Source organism: Bombus affinis, chromosome 17 (genome assembly GCF_024516045.1).
Source record: "Bombus affinis isolate iyBomAffi1 chromosome 17, iyBomAffi1.2, whole genome shotgun sequence".
Taxonomy (NCBI): Eukaryota; Metazoa; Arthropoda; class Insecta; order Hymenoptera; family Apidae; genus Bombus; species Bombus affinis.
Genome location: NC_066360.1, coordinates 6,780,067 through 6,798,244, shown reverse-complemented (window position 1 = coordinate 6,798,244; position 18,178 = coordinate 6,780,067). Strand labels below are relative to the sequence as shown.

Below are 18,178 nucleotides of genomic sequence, written 5' to 3'. Positions count from 1 at the left end.
GGAAGGACCGTTAGGCCATAAATGAATCCTCAGGTACTCCGCCAATATACATTGTCGCCAAGGTCGCCATGTGTTCCTCTCGTCGGTCCATCGGGTTCGAAGTATGCCGACCGGGACACCATTCTGCCCGAGGTGTGTGTGTGTGTCCTGGTCTCTGATGTGATTTACGTTACACACGCACATCTTCGCGCTCGACAATTTTCGGTAAACTTAAATTAACGAATTTTTCAGTTTCTAATTCGGGCTTAAATATTACGTCACGGCTTAATATTACATTTCTTACGGTCGGCACGTACACTCGATACCCTCGTCCGTCATCTAGATAGCCTACCAAATATCCTTTGTTAGCCTTTCTGTCCAATTTCCTTCTCTTTTCCGCAGGTATGTGTGCAAAGCATTCAGTACCGAAAACTCTAAACTTTTCTACATCTGGCGATTTCCCGTACCACAGTTCATATGGTGTTTTCTTGTCTTGTCTTGTCGGCCCGGTCTTATTTATAACATGCACTGCGGTGTTCATGGCTTCGGCCCATAAAAACAGCGGTAGATTAGATTTCGAATATAACATCGACCTTCCTGCTTCTACTATTGTTCTATTTTCTCTTTCTGCGACGCCATTCTGTTCAGGAGTGTATGGGACGTTAATCGTATGCTTAATTCCCTGACTTCTTAAAAATTCTTTAACTTCTTTATTTTTGAATTCTTTCCCTCCATCGCTATGAATTTCTTTAATCTTATCATTGAATTGATTTTCGACTTCTAGGCAAAAAGTTTTTAACTTTTCGATTACTTCTGACTTATGTCGTAAGAAGTAAATCTTTGTGAATTTGGAAAAATCATCTTTAAACGCAAGAAAATACAATTTTTTGCCTAATGACTCGACTTCCATGGGTCCACATACATCCGTATAAATAATTTCGCGAGGTTTAGTCGCACGCTTGGTTTTCTGGTGAAAACTCGATCTATGGTGTTTCCCGTACGCGCAACCTTCACAGAAAAAGTTACTATCCTCTACAACTTTTATATTCGAATTCTTTAAAAATTCCTTAACGTGTCTGATGTTTTGATGACATAGCCGTTCGTGCCATAACTGCAGTGTGTCCGCGTTTGACTCCGCTCTATTGCTAAGATTACAAACTGACGGTATGATAACTCGCATGTCGACCTTATATAAATTTCCAATAACAGAACCCCTTGCTATTATTTTCTGATTTTGTAGAAACATGCAGTTTTTCCCTTCCCTTAGAATACAGAAATCTATACCTCTTCTTGCAACAGATCTAATGGAAAATAGATTTCTTTTCATACCTGGTACATACAAGACATCGTTCATTGTACATGCTACCCATTTGCCGTCCACAAAAGTCTCTACCTTGATTTTTCCTTTGCCGTACGCATCCATGAACGTACCATTGCCGATTTCTATCTTTACCGTGTTATCGAATTTTTCGAAGACGCTGAACCATTCTTGTCGTCCTGTCATGTGATCCGTAGCTCCTGAGTCGATTATCCAAGCATCATGGTTTGCCACTTGTATCGTTGAGGTGCTTCCTAATAGACCAATTCCGCTGTGATCTCGATTTTCATTTCTGGGTTCCTGGTTGTCTCTGCTGTTGTTTCCTTTCTTATTTTTGAAGCAATTTTTGCTGGTGTGGCCTTTCCTTTTGCATGTAAAGCATCTAAAGCAATCTTTCTTTAGATGGCCAACTTTTCCACAGTTGAAACAGCTTGGTCCTTGTTTCTCGTATTCACGTTTGCTTGACTGCTTCTGCTGTTCCCTTTTATAATTGTTACCTTTTGTTACCAGCGCCACCGATGTTTCCTGGTCGTCTTTCTTCCATCTGATTTCTTCCGCCATCAGCCTGGTACTAAGCCTGTCTAAGGTCTTCTTTTCTTCTTCCACCGAATCCCACGCACTGTGAAAATGGTCAAATTTGTTCGGTAACACCGATAAAATGCGTGTTATCAGCATTTTCTCGCCAATTTCACTCCCAAGAGTTTTCATCTTCGCCGCTATCAATTCCAACTTTGATAAGTTGTAAGATACATTTTCAGATTCTTCCCATTTAAAATTGAAGAACTGCTTCTGGACCATACTTAGATTCTTATCCGACTTCATGTCATATACTGTATTCAACTTTTTCCACATTTCATGTGCTGTTGTGCAACATAAAAGAAGATCCAACGGTTTCTTTCCTACTGAGGTCACAATTAATTTTCTCGCTAGCCGATCTGCCTTCAAAAATCTTTTACGGGCGATTTCTTTCTCCGCACTGTTACCTGGATGACACAGATTCCCTTCACACACGTTGATCAGGTCGTCGTCTTCCTCCAAAAGTGTACGCATGACAAAACGCCACTGGAGCCAGTTTTCTTCGCCACGTAACATCTCGATCTTCGCACTTGCAGATTCCATTTTGGCACTATCACTTACTTTACTAAGCACAATACTTTGACAATTTATTCACTTCGCGTTGCTATCTTACACTTTACAGCCCTGGGCCCATAACCTGTTGAGGTTATTCAGTATATAAAGAGAGAAAAACGCGTGGATGAAGTGTAAGATACAAAGTATATATTTGACTTAATAATGAAATACAGGAATACAATTTGAGCTGGTCCAGATCCGCACGCTAGCAGTGTTACTTTATGACTGAAAACCCCGAAGCCAACGTCGCCTGTCTACAGTTTATGGTCTGCCTCCCTGCTATTCTTTTGTCTATGTGCTGTTGATGGCTTCAGCGCTTGAGAAAGCTAAAAAGACCAGATGTGGAGTTTTCCTAGAAGTTTTTTTTTTTATTTATTTATTTAAATTCAATATTTGTCCGATTTGGACATTTGGTGGAATTTTTTAGCGGTTACATTAGCATGTTGGTGGCTACCCCCAGCGGGGTACCATCCTCGTGTTTGTTAGGTTATGTCCTTTATAAGGTCTGCTGGGTGCTTCCTTTTTAGTCTTCTGTCCATATTTGTGATTTTGTATGTTTCCGCAGCTAGCCGGTTTATGTGTGTTGCTATTCTTGATTTGTATTTCTCGGAGTATCTGCTGATTTCTTCCTTGACCGTTGGCATTCCCAGGTCCCTTCGTATATCTTCGTTTCTGACGTACCAAGGTCCGTTTACTATTGTTCTGAGTATTTTAGCCTGTATTACCTCTATTTTGTTTATATGGCTCATTGCTGCCGTCCCCCATAGTGGTATACCGTACGTCCAGATTGGTTTTATGATCGTTTTATATATTTTTACTTTATTTTCTGTGCTTAGTTTGGATTTTCGGCTTGTTAGCCAATACATTTGTCTCCTTGTTTTCTGTATTTTTTCTACTATTGATTTGATGTGTAGTTTCCAGGTAAGTTTTTGATCTAAGTGGAGTCCTAGGTATTTGACATGCTTTGTTTGCGTTATATGCGTACCGTTCAATAGGATGTTTGGTGGTATCTTTTTCCGTAGCGTGAATGTAATATGGTTGCATTTATTGGGGTTTGCTTTTAATTGTTTTTCTTGTAGCCAATTTTCTATTTTTACGATATGTTCTTGTAGTATTTTGACTGCCGTTTCTGGGTTAGTATGCCTGACTAGTATAGCTGTGTCGTCCGCGAATGTCAATACTGTGCTGTTGGTAGTTGTTGGTATGTTCGCCGTGTATAATGTGTATAGTATTGGGCCTAGGACGCTTCCTTGTGGTACCCTGGCCTTGATGTCTTTAACTTGAGAATGTGTGTCCTTGATTTTTATTACGAAGGTTCTGCTGCTTAGGTAGGATTTTATTAAGTGGTGTATTTGCTCCGGGAATTGTTTCCTAATTGTTTGTAGTAGACTTTCATGCTTAATTTTATCGAATGCTTTCTCTATGTCTATAAAGAGGGCTGTGCAGTATTCCTTGTTTTCTAGTGCTACTATTATTTCGTTTATAAGCCTGTGCATTTGCTCTATCGTGGAGTGTTTGTTTCTGAAACCAAATTGGTGATCCGGTATTAGTTTTTTTGTCTCTATTATTGGTTTTATGCGGTCGTATATTATCTTTTCCAGTATTTTGGAAAATACTGGGAGCAGTGATATTGGTCTGTAAGATGCAGTTTGGTGCGGGTCTTTGCCTGGTTTATGTAACATTTTGATTTGTGCTAATTTCCATGGTTTGGGGAAGTATTGTATTCTTAGAATTGCATTGAATATTATTGTAATTAGTCTTATTGCTTTTGGCGGAAGGTTTTTCAAGATTTTACCATTGATTAGGTCGATTCCTGGCGCTTTGTTGTTTTTTGTTTTATCAATTATGTTTCTAATTTCTTGTGCCGATGTTTTAGGTATGGTATATTCCTTGTCGGCTGTAGTAGTAGTGGTTTGTGGATCCTCTTCCATATGACTTTTGAGGTTGCTGTTGTTGATAATGTGTGGTGTGAATGTGTTGCAGAGGTGGTTGGAGAATTCTTCGGCTTGTTCTTCGTTGCTTCTTGCCCATGTGTTATCTGCTTTTCTGATTGCCGGGACGGGTATTATTGGCTTCCTTATTTTTTTCGTGGCTTTCCATAGTGAGTAGTTGGTGTTCTCGTGTGTGGAGAGTGTCCCTATGAACTTTGCGAATTCGTTATCGTTGTGCTCCTTTATTTTGTTTTTTATTTCCTTTGCAAGTTTGTTTAAGTGTTTTTTGTTTTCTCGGGTTCTGTATTTTTGCCATTTTGCTTTTGCTTTTCTTTTTTCTCTCATTTTGTCGAGTATTTCTTGCGGGATTGTTATTGTTTGTCTGCTGGTTGATTCCGGTGTAGTGGTTGTCCTTGCTGCTTCCTGAATAGTTGCTGTTAATGTTGCTACTGCCTGTTCTATGTGTTCAGGAGTTTTTAACGGGATTTTGCAGTTTATTTTGCTTTCTATTATTTCTTTGAAAGTTTGCCATTTCGTGGTTTTATTGCATAGTGTTTCTGGTTTGCTAGAGTGTATTGGTTTGTTTCTGTATTCAATTATTATAGGTGTATGATCGGATCTGAGCTCGAGGATGGGTGTTATTTTTAGTTTATTTGTGTTTAGTCCCCTTGTAACTGCAAAGTCCAGAAGATCTAGTTTTTTGTTCAGGCCAGTCGGCCAATATGTCGGTGTTCCTGTGGATAATATATTGAGGTTATTATTTCTAATGTATTTTTCCAGTGTTCTACCTCGAGGTGTAATGTTTCTTGACCCCCAAAGCGTGTGCTTTGAGTTGTAGTCTCCCGCTGCGATGTACTTGTCCTCTAGGCCCTGGAAGTATTCTTCCCACATTTGTGTTGTTATTTTGTGTCGCGGAGGCACATATACTGCTGACAACTGGAAGTAGTTGCTGCTAGCTTGAACTGTAACAGTGGTTGCTTGTAAATATTCTTTGTTAACTTGGCTGTGTAGATAATGTTTCATATCGTTTCTGACTATCACTGCTGTCCCTCCGTGAGCTTTTCCAGAGGGGTGTTTGGTATCATATATGGTGTAGTATGGTATTTTCATGTAGCTTTTTGCAGTGAAGTGTGTTTCTGAGACAAGTAGTATGTCTATATCGTTATTGTATATAAATGTTTTAATTTTGAGGGCCCGTTGTTGTAGGCCGTTTGAGTTACAGGCTGCTATTTTTAGAGTGTCCGTTTTTATTTTTTGCTTAGCACGTTTGTAATTAGTTGTAGCATGACTGTGATTTGTTGAGTTTGCTGTTTTAGTACTGCGTTTTGTTCGCTTATCATTCTGGTTAGCATTTCGGTGTTCTTTATGGATTGTTTGAGTAGTTCTTTGATTTCTGCAGTGTCATTGTTACTATTGCTGTGGTATTGGTTGTGTGTATGTGTTGATTGGCTGGTTATTTGAGCATAGCTTAGACCACCAATGGTGTTGGTGCTGATAGGTTTGGTGTTTGTTGCTTGCTCTGTACTTGGAATTATTTCAGGATTTGTGCTGTCCTGTTGGGCTTGTGTGTTAGTGATTGTTCTGCTTCGTAGGGGCGGGAACAGTTTACGTTGTAATTGTTTTCTTACTTCACATCCTTTATAGCTGGCTGGGTGGTTTCCGTTACAGTTGTAGCATTTAACCTCCTCAATTTTTCCCGTGGATGGGCAGTGTGTCGTGAGATGATTTTTTGCGCATTTAACGCATGCCGGGGTTCTATTACAATAGTTTTTGGTGTGTCCGTATTGTTGGCATCTTATGCATTGTGGGATTTCTTTTTTATGTCTGGGTGGCTCTACTTTTACTATTGTGTTTAGTAATTTTTCTATATCGTATATTTCCTTATTGTTGTTTTTAGGTTCTAGTTCAACTAGGAATAGCGGTAGTGGTTGTTTGGTATCGTATTTGTTTATGTTATTTATTGATCTTACTTGGTGTCCAATTTTTGCCAGTTCTTCACTTATTTTTCCAGTATTTGTTTTTGGGTGTAGTCCCCTGATTACTGCTTTGTAGCTTTTGTCTGTTTTGAGCTGAAAAGTGTGATATGCTGCATTTTTTTCCTTTAGTGATCTTGTAATTTTTCTGAATGTTTCTGGGGTGTTGGTCTGTACTTTAACCTGGTCTATTTTTATCTGTTTGATGATGTAGTTGTCTTTCCCTGCGATGTTGTTTAGCAGTTCGATGAGGGGGTCAATTATTTTTGCGTCTACGTATATTGGTGGTGGTTTGGGTGTACGGTTTGTCGGACTTTCCGTTGGGTCCGTTGCTGCCTCTTCTGGCAGTGCGCTGAATGGATTGTGCAGTTTGATATCTTGTAGCCATTGTTTTTTTTCATATGTATCAATTTTCCTCGCGCTTGCGAGCGGGGTTACCTTCCGTTTTTTGCTGGAGGTTGCCACCGTCCAGCTTTCTTCCTGGTGTATTGGTATGTTTTGCTCTTCGTCGGATTGTGTTGTTTCCATAATATCATCATTTTTCTCTACATATGTAGAGTCTGTAGCTTTATTTATGAAAAATGTTTCACCGGAGTTAATTATTTTTATTGGTGGAATCTGCATGATTCCACGTTTTGTCTATTTTTGGCTTTAACTTTGTCCCTATCTCTTCTCTCTTGCCGCACTTTCACTGGAGCACTGTTTCGCACGTCCGTTTAGGTCGCCTGCCCAGGCGGAACTTTTCCTAGAAGTGGTGACCACTTCAACAATTTTGTTAGTGTCAGTGGGCCAGTATGTGGGTTCATATGTGGTGAGGTAGTTGAGATTGTTGGTGGTTATGCTTTTCAGGAGGTTTTTGCCTCTTGCTGTGACAAGTCTGCTGCCCCATTGGGTATGTTTGGCGTTATAGTCTCCTCCAGCTATGAATCTATTGCCTAGGGCGTCAAAGAGGCTGTCGAAGTTCTCTTTAGCAATCGAGTGTCTGGGAGGGCAGTATACTGCTGAGGTGGTGATTGTACCATGGCGGTCTTCTATTGCTACGCTTGTGGCTTGAAGGTAGTCTTTCTGGAATGATGGGAGTTCGTAGTGCTTAATGCTGGATTTGATGATGATTCCGGTGCCGCCGTGTGCCTTTCCGCTGCGGTGTTGGGTGTGGTAGAAGTTGTAGCCGTGTATTTTGAGGTATTCTCAACGAGAATTGATTGTAAATATTCTAATAAATAAAACAAATGTCTCTGTCTGTGACATTCATAGCATGCCACGCATACATAGAGTGCCTTTCTTGTCTTCTATGTTCTTTTATCACAACTCAACTTGGGGACGATTTCTTCTATGCTTTCAGTATTTGCGTGTCAAGAACTGTTTACATGACCGTGGTCCTAACTACACGTAATCGATATCAATAGGATCGTTCATTTGGGCGCACAATTTCAACATATAAAGTTTATAACCTATATTTTGTATAACGTTTTAACCTATATTTTAACCTATATAAATTATTTCACTCCAAACTATTGTAGTATCGTGGAAATTTAGATATAAATTTTCCCTGATATTATTTATAATTTATAATTTATTTACAATAAATAAACTAACAGATGTTAATTAGACAGAAAACGATGGTTGTTTAATTTGAACTAAATGCAACAATCTTACTTTATTTCGACCACTCTCGCAACTCCACAACGCTAACAACTCAATCTCTCAACAACACTAGCAACTCCCACAACTCGACAACGCTAACAACTCTACTCTTCGACTTCTCGACTATCTCTGACCTCTCGATCAACGCTCTCACCTCTCGATCAACGCTCAACGCTTCTCGATCAACACTCTTTGAATTTAAATTGTCCCCCTCCATTAGCGTTATTTTTTCCTCTCTTTAAAGAAAAATGCGTATTTTCGTTTACCCGTCAATTTGACGGGTCCCGTAGAGATAGGTATATACGAAACGCCCGTAAACCTAGTGTTAATCTCATTATGTTAATGCTCCGCAAGAACTAGGTGACTTTAGTCACATAGCCTTTCTCCCTATGTAAACTAACAACTGAAGGACAGACGACACTGTTTTGATCGATCTCTAATCAGGCTTTTCTTATGATACTACACTATTATGTTTTTTGTCTTCCTCATTAACATTTAAACGTTGGTAATGAAAAAGGTTAATATGCATATGTATATCATTAACTTGCACACATACGCAATTTATTATATGTCGTAGAAGTTTAGTAGTATTCTGTGTAGATACATCTTCAGACGATAATCTGCTCGAGTATTACAAAGGTCTATTCTAATCAGTTTGTAGCGGCACATGAGTCTTAGGACGAAGCGAATCGAGTGTCTCATGTTGTTGTTTTGCCTCGGGGTATTGACATTATATTGACGTATGAAACGTAATGATAAACAAATTCCGGATAAAATAATATAGCCGCAACCGTCAACCGAAGTCTAATTCAAACTTTCCAGTACTGCCTGACCAACATAAACAAACGAACACGTTCTCTAGGACAGTTTATATCGAGCGAACGGAAGTGTTACCTAATATACGTATATCGAGTGTCATTCAGTGAGCAACGATTAACTCTGTACTTGGAATAATTTTAAATACATTTGACGATATCAAATATCAATTTGTCTCGTCATTATTTAAATCAACACGTTAAATCATCCACTCAAAAATTTTATGTAATGTATAGCAAAGTGTATTAAATAAATATTTAAAATAGATTTAAATATATACAAATATTTATTCCAAAGAATTTACAGTCCTATAAAATTTGACATTTTCTCATCTTTTCCATATTGTTATAAGATATCAATAAGTAAAAATAATAAAGTTTTGTCCATAATTCGTATGATTTTCAAATGTCAAGTAAAAGATATGAACGATTAAAATGATCAATAGAAGAAAAGAAGAAAAGAAAGCAAAACACTGAAATAGAATTAAATCAATTAGAAAGAGAAACATCTCGAGTTGCAAAACATTTAATCGAAGAAAATGTACGTAAGACGTATTCGCTCAAAAACAAATAGAAGTTCCTGTTAGGAAGATGATACATTTACACTATACATGTGAATATGTGTGTAAGCGTCAGAGGGTGTCCAGGCCTTAGTTGGGACAAAAGACGTTTGGCAGTCGTTAGAAGCATCTGGAAGAGTCGGTTGACAACAATCGTGCGTGCGAGTAGGTTTTCGAGGTCTACAGAGTATAAAAGATATATGTATAACTGTTGTGTGCTAAATAAAGGAAATTATTTGTATTTCCGAATCCCTCCTATATCTTTGCAGTTCCAATGAGTGATAAAAAACAGAATCAAGTGAAGTGTGTAAAATGTATACTGTCATACTATTAAGCACCGTAAGTCCAAAAGCCTATCAGGTTTTGAGGAAAAATCGGTATTCATTTCCAGCTTTATCTACGCTTAGAAAATGGGCGATTTAGGTGAAATTTGACCAAGATATTCAACGTTTAATTTCTAAGATGAAATGTTTCGACGAAGAGTATAATTTGTCAGAAGATGGAAATAGACAAAAACAACGAACAAGTCGTCGAGTCTCACAAAACTGTGAAACTTGGTATTGTCAAAGATCTATTAGACAATTGAAGGCAAATTATTTTCTATCATTGCGACAAATTTTTCGCCAGAGGTATGGTAAATGACGATATATTTCAATTATACAAAGCATCGCTACGTTGTTGTTACATTTTACCTGCAACGTAGACCAACTAACAGTAAAGTTTTGATTAAATTGAGTGTTGAGACAGAGAAATCTCAAAATTCTTATTTCGTACATCCAGCTGGTAGCGACATATAATTTTTGTTTTTAATGACGTGTCTCATTTTTTAAAACCATGGGAAAATAATTTCTTAGATCGTGCTTTTTTCTAAATGCAGAACATGTTGCAAAGAACTGTATCGATTTAAACGTTATTTTCAAAATTACTCAATAGCACTTAGATATCTGTGATTCAAATTAGGAAAAAAGTACCTATTGTTGCGGATTCCTTTTAGAAGATAACTGTCAGAGATGCGGCAGGCAAGGTTTTTTGATTCAAGAAAATAACCGTTGTTTGGTTCCATTACAAAAAGGAATTATTTTAAACAACATTTCTCTTTAGAAATTACTGCCACGTCCATAGAACAGCTTAATTTAACTACTTTCAAAATGTTTGACACAGGATTGCTCAGAGAATCTTTTTTTAGTACCTATGAAGTATGGGAGTGACGAGTGATCAGCCATCAGTTTTAAATTTTTGCCATAGATTAATATGGTACATGTCAGGGAAACATTTCGGTGATTCCGGTTATAGTTTAAAAGGGCAAACACTGAAAGCGATGATGATTTTGAAGTGGTATGTCGTGATAGATGCGGAAGGAATACTCAGATGCTCAACAAAAAACGTTTATTGACTTTTTAACAACTGACGACAAATAACAATTAACAACAAACAACGATTGACAACAGTGAACAATTAACAACGCTTAATAACAAACAATGCTTAACGCAGGTTATCGGAAGTAGACTACTCGTCTCTCAACGTTCGCTTCGCGTAATCCTTCGCACTTCGCAGCTCGGGGCAGACTGAATCTCTTTTATTCAAAAGCCACGCCGATTCTTTTCTTTGTTGGCCATCGATATCGCGCGTGTTAGAAGTCCGCGTCGGTTGCCGCGTATGCATTCTCCCGAAAATTTGGCGAAATAGCCGTAAGGATATTGATAGCCCATAAGGCTTGTCGGCATAGCGCTTTTAAGATAAAGCGCTTTGTGCCGCGAAACCGTTGGAAATTTCCGAGGTCGAGTGCCGTTACAATTTGATCTTAATTGATTTAAGCTACACTTTGGAATTTGACAAACAAAGTCTTTAGCTAGACGTTGACGAAGAAGCTATTCGATTTAATACTGGATTCAACGTGTTAGATTCCGTGAATCAAGAGACAAACAATAAGAATAGATAGAAACAAGGAAAAATTTTATGCGAGAAGATTCAAATTCATTCTGTACCATAATAATATATTAATTATAATTTATGATCTAACTGACAAAATGTATATTAATATTGTATTCGACCGTTCGCGGAGAGACGCGGTCGTGAGGTAGCGCATCAACGGGAGTCGTTAATTCCCGTTATGATTATGCAATCGGCGCCACGAAATGATCGATCACCTATTTCATTTAAGCTAATAGAGGTGATTGAATTGATTATAATACCGAGGTAACAGGTTATAATTTACACTTTTTTCCAACAACTTTGTAAAAAAGATAATTACACTGGTGCGTATGTATAAGTTAAGTAGGTGACTGATCTAAAGATGGAAACACGGTCAAAAGATGTTGACTGTTTGAAAGATGGAAAATTAGTGAAGTTCGGTGACGATGCTGTGGCGAGGAAAACTAAGGATGGGTGTTTAAGGATGTGTTTAATAACATAGTTATCTTTCTCTGCCATATTGTTTAGCATTTCAATGAGGGGGTCCATTATTTTCGCGTTAATGTATATCGGTGCTACTCTTCGACTCCTCGATTAATTCTGACCTCTCGACCCACCCTCACTTCTCGATTAACCGCTCCTTGGATTCAAATCGTTCCCCTCCATTAGCGCTATTTTTCCCTTTCTCTAATCCCATCCTGTTAACGCTTCGCAAGAACTAGGTGACTTTGGTCACACAGGCTTTTTCTATGTAAACTGAATAACCGAAGGACAGACGACCTTGTTTTGGTTAGTTTCTAACCAGGTTTTTTCCTCACGATACTACAATATCATTTGTTAAACCAAAACATCATTACTTGTCCTTCCTCTAAAGACCCTATTAAGATACTACATTAATATTACGACGTTTAATTCCATATGAAACATCAAATCAACCGCGCATTTCCGAAGAGGGGCAAATTAATTATTATCGTCTTTGCTCATGCATATTTACTAATCGGTTTACATCGAACAGATTGTCGAATTAGTCATTGACAAACACGACAGGAAACTTGGAATTTTATAAAATTCTCCGTTTTCAAGCACTCCAAATTGTTATATTATTCGACGAAACTTTTACGGATGCCAATTAAGTTGCAACTTTGCTTTTTAGATCCTGTAATGCATCCTTAATCAACAAATGTTTGAATTTGGACTGAATATATGTCAAGTTGAAACGACGTGTGTCTAGTGCTCCGCGACGCCGTGATCTAGTGTCGCCCATCCGTTGATAGTGAATCGAAACAGACATAATCCAAGTGTTTCCTATCTTATTAGTGAAAAAATTCCAACGCTCCTAATCTCTACCCGAATCATGGCCTCATAGCCTGTCGACTAGTTATTCATCTTGAATTAAATAGCTCGATGATGATCCAAGAATCGCGTCCAGGCTCGCTAGAGCAAAATCTTAAGTGCATCGTGCTACCTCCTCCATGGCAAAAGAGCATTATATCCCTCCGTGCTATTGACAACAAAAACATTAAAAAACGTAAACTGGAAACAACTAGAACAAACACAAACGCAAATCAGAACGAGCAGCCAATAAGCGGTGTAACCACGTACAATAGATACTCAATACTAGAATCCACAAATGACTCCATGGACTTTGCAGATTCACCAGTTAACTAACATATGCAAAAATTTCCCCTCCCCTACCTATATTCGTTGATAATGTCATCGATATACAAACAATGGTAAAGTCCATTGAGAAAGATATCAACATGGAGGATTACAAATTAAAAATAAACAACAATCAAGTTAAAATTCTGCTGGCTAACCCAGACACATATAGAAAGATAACAAAACCGCAAGGAAGCGTCCTAGGCCCAATACTATACACATTATACACGGCGGACATACCAACAACTATCATAACTATCTTCCTTACAAAGTTGTTGGAATAAATGTGATTTGTAACTTGTTATATCAGTGTCATATTCAATTTAACTACCTCTATTATCCTAACCGAAATAGGTGATCGATCATTCCGTGGCGTCGATTATCTAATCGTAACGGGAATTTACAACTCCCGTTGACATGCTTTCTCGCGATCGCGTCTCTCCGCGACTGATCGAACAAACACAGTTTATTTATAATAAACTAATTGTAGTAGTAAGATCCTACACTACTATCTCTTCTTTTTCCTCCTACAATGTTCTTTAAAACTTCACGTGTTTTCCTTCTTATGGTCAATGTTTTTTAACGTCGTACATGTATACCTTTTGTTACGCCACGAGGCTTACCACAGGCTGTATTTTCTAACCGTCGCTCGCGGCCCTACCATGTCGCAGTCAGATCGTCTTATCTGACCGCCGGATCATATACAATGTATCGACGAGCGCATAGCTGTCGCCAAGCAGCGAGCTCTCGAAACGTCGAATTTTGTCCGTTACGTTTTCCACGCAAGAACAGACATACGTGATCATAGGCGCGAACGGTAGTGTGACCTAAGTAGAGTGGGGGTCGTCTTAAACATGAGACAAAGGAATCATCTAAAGTCAGTTAGTTCCTTGTGACACGTCGAACGTTACACATTGAATCGAATCTAACACATAACGTCTGCTTCAAGCTGCGAAGTGCGATAGATCTCGTTATAAGCAAACCGTTAAACAAACCTTGACTGTTATCTTTTTCGTTTTTAATTGTTGATCTTTGACTGAACTTGTTGTTTCGTTATTTTTATTAAACTTTTATCAACCAACCCAGTATAGTTGTTCATATACACTTAAACCTAACCACCTCTATTCTCGTAATAGAAATAGGGGATCAATCAGTTCGTGGCGTCGATTGTTTATCGTAACGAGAATTTACGACTCTCGTTGACGCGTTATCTAGCGATCGCGTCTCTCCGCGAACGGTTGAAACAAAAGTATATCCACAGTAGATATGTGAAATCGAAGAGGCATCCGCTATTAGGAAATATTATGTTCAGATAATAAATCGTTCTTACATTGGAATATTGGGATAATGGGGGAGGGATAATGGGGACTCTACTGTATACAGTGTTACGATCTGTGTTGATCTTCGATGTTCGTAACCGTTATGTGCAATTCTAGATGTCGAATCTGCAGTTTCTCGAATTATATCTAAATCAAAACAGTAGTTCCTGCTACCAGAAATAGTCGTTAAACTGTTTCGATTAGCTTGATTTTCGTTCGTTAATGTTTGAAACAATGGAAACGGCTGAATGGAACAGTTTCCAAAACTAGTCGTACTCTTCTGAAGCACGGAACTATTTCGAATATCCCAATATGTCGTGTTCTTGGTATCTTTACGACAACTGAGTAGAATATATTCGGAAACTTGTCGCGTCCTTTAAAGCGTGACACTATTTTTAGATTGCAAACTGCTGTTGTTGGACCGTTCGCGAAGAGACGCGATTGCGGAGGAGTCGCGTCAACGGGTGTCGTAAATTCCTGTTACAATTAGATTATCGACGCCACGAACTGAACGATTGCCTATTTCGGTTAGGATAATAGAGGTGATTGAATTAGTATAACACTGAATTAACAGGTTATAATATACACTTTATTCCAACAACTTGTCTCGCAGAGAGTATAAATGTTCGGAGAGACTCGCGTGGTATGTTACGATGTCGAATTGTAATGTCGTTTACAATAAGGTTAAAAGTGTTCGGCTCGAATAGTTACTAGCAAGACTACGATGTTAATAGTAGTAAGTGTGACTTGCAAGTAATGAGTTACAGTATCGCGAGAGGTATAAATCGCAAGTAAAATATGAACCGAGAGATGTGTTTAGCGATTTAGCGACTAGGCGACTAATAAAGAGATTTGACAACTTGGCAACTTGGCGACTAACTTTTGACTGACTATCGGCTGTCGTGTTATTACGGAAGGAAAGAACGTTATGGGTGTGTCTAGAGTACGAAGAAAGCGAATTCGCTTATGGCACTTTTCATTGGGAAAAATGAGGGTAACGATCAGCGATGCCAATTGATTAGAAAAAACGTTGGTGGATGATAATAGGTAGAACAACCAAGAATCATCAATAGACCAAAGACACTTACGAGACTTCAGAGTTCTCATTGTTAAGATACTAAGATTTATGGTGACTCCTTAGCTTTATTGAAGGTCTTGAGGAGTAAGGGTAGATGGACATGTGACGACCAGACAAAGAGGGATGGCTGCGGTTTATATCATGCGACGTAACAGCTGTATCCGTGATGTTTTAATTCGTTAATATAACCGTATACGTAGCGTAAACTAGCGTATCAATACAATTGATAAATATAATTTGAATTTCGGCTTAACCGCTATGTGCAGGAGTAATAGCACGGAAATGATTAATGTTTCCTTGGAATAAATAAATACATTCAATATCTTCATTATTGACAATGATAGTCAATAAATAATTTTACTCGAGTAAATGTGGTGCAAGACCGAAATCGAAAAAGAAAGTGTTACAATGTTTAGCTCCTCACCTTGCTTATATGTGTTGTCGATCGCAGTTTTGGACTATCGTACGAAATTAGTCTAGTTGCTAGATGATTGACTATATTAATCGTTGACGATTGATTTCTGTTTAAATGCTTGGTTTCATTCCTTGACGTTACTCGAAGACTATAGTAAAGCAATTCACAGCTTCGCAAAGATTACTGTTCTTCTGAATTTGATATTAACTCTCGGCCAATTCTGTACTCGACTTAACTGACTCTTACTGACTGAATGACCGAATCCTTAACAAATTTTTAGCTGACTGACTACTGTCTCTAAGTGGCTACACTTATTTATAGTAAGACTACCATGGCTAATTGTTACGTAATTATTCAATATTAGCGCGGAGTTGTGGTACGTGATTATTTCTGCGAGCGCTGCATACTTTGGTTCAGCTGCTTTCCTTCCAGAAATATTAGGGTTGCAGCTGATGTGGTTTTCGTGGAAGTATTGTTCAAGTTTTCCTTTTTCTTTTACTAGTTGTACTCTACTAAACACCTGGTTACCTTGCTGATGCCGGTACTTGATCCTTTGGCGCGTGCCAGTTGTTTGTCGCTGTTGATGCTGTGTGAAAAGGGCATAGCAGCTCATCTTTCATTATCTGCTTATTGTATGGTGTATTGTCATAGGAAAAGCTCGTGCAAGGCGGTACATGTCAGTGAACGCCTCATTATTCCTTGTTTCTATTTCGATATTCTTATATTTTAAATTTGTTCAATAATAATGTTGTGTCTTGGTTTATTGATTTATTGCGATATTTAAGTATTTGGACGCGTCGTATCTCTTATTGCCTCTTTCTCTTATTATAAATTCCCGTTTTTAATTCCATATACCTAGACTTGTGCCTCGTGTTAATCATGAGTAACGGCGTATTACGTTACGGCTCGTGTGAAGCGCGAGACCTCAAGGAACGAATTCGAACAAATGGTAAGCGCCAGCTTACATCATACACATCGTAGCAAAGAAAATTATGCAGATTCGAAATCACAATCCATCCTGCGTGATGTTTTCTAAGAAAAATTATCGATTATAGATTAAACCTGTTTACTTATTGAAATCTATAACGCCTTATAGCAAATATAAGTCCTTTTGCTTCCATAAGTAATTATTAAATAAGAGCACATATAAACAATGATTATACAGATTTCACATATGCACTGCAATCGTCCTGTTCGCGGGTGCCCACAGAAAAATCACGTACGCATTAAGTATTCTCGAGGTGTTACATTTGTGGGTGAACACTGCTTCATATGAATCACGCACATTTTCCACATAAATTACTGATCGCTGCAAATTACGATATTTACATATATAGACAAAAGATAAAAAAATGAAAAAGCCTACGGGAACTATAAGAAGATTGTTTAAGCTTAAGATCTCAGCTGTAACAAATTTTGTACATTATTTTTAAAATTTTTCCGCTTACTATTTGATAATTCAGTGTCATTTATTGGAACTGAAAGTGCGAACATTCTGAAACATGGATACAATCAATAAAAAAACGAATGAAGATGGGATCAATAAACTTTCTACGCCGGTAGTGGGATTCTTGTGACTGGAGCAACCGGTTTCGTTGGAAAAGGTCTCCTGGAAATCCTGATCCGCATGTGTCCGCGCATCACTGCCATTTTTATACTACTTCGTCCAAAAACGGACGAAACGATAGAACAACGATTTAAGAAGCTCATAGATGATCCAGTTCGTAAATATTATTCTTGTTTCTTTTAATATTTAAACCTGTCAGGGGCAAATTGATTAAATTTCTTTTCTGGCATTGAGCTGGTAATTTTTGGTCTGCAGATTTTCGACGACATCAAAGCAAAACACCCCTCAGCTTTGAGCAGAGTTTATTCCATGAAAGGTGACATTAGTCTGCCAGATTTAGATCTTTCGCAAGAAGATAGAAATCTGTTGTTAGAGAAAGTAAATGTAGTGTTTCACGTCGCGGCCACTGTGAAATTCAACGAGCCGTTGCACGTGGCTGTTAATTTGAATACGAAGGGTACTCTTCGTGTCATCGATCTTTGGAACGAACTAAGGCATCCGATTAGCTTCGTTCACGTCAGCACAGCCTTTAGTAACGCGAATCTACATGAGATTGGGGAAAAAGTTTATACGTAAGGATAAGTTATACGCAAACGTTGTTTCATGGTTTATGAATATTATATTTGTAATTATAGCGTGAAGAATATGTTCACATATTATTAACTTTGCAGCACGAGCTTGAAACCTTCGGAAGTAATAGATATGTGTAACAAATTCGACAAAACGTCAATCAACCAAATAGAAAAAAGAATTTTAAAAACATATCCAAACACATACACATTCAGTAAGAATTTAGCAGAGCAGATTGTAGCAAGCAAGTGCAAAGATCAGCCATTTGCGATAGTACGGCCAAGCGTAATTGGTGCCTCTTTGGAAGA

At 38.2% G+C, this 18,178-nt stretch overlaps 1 protein-coding gene across 2 annotated transcripts in view; it reads right to left on the bottom strand.

Annotated features, from left to right (window-relative positions):
* The window catches only part of LOC126926271 (putative fatty acyl-CoA reductase CG5065), an 89,395-nt gene that overhangs the window by 17,880 nt on the left and 53,337 nt on the right, over positions 1-18,178 (bottom strand). Inside the window, exon 1 of one of the 2 annotated variants that reach the window (XM_050742535.1) lies at positions 15,743-16,002. The exons of the other annotated variant lie outside the window; for it this stretch is intronic. The gene's annotated coding sequence lies outside the window, so the exon portion shown is untranslated. Of the gene's footprint in view, positions 1-15,742; positions 16,003-18,178 lie in introns of those variants that run through there. 2 annotated transcript variants of the gene reach the window in all.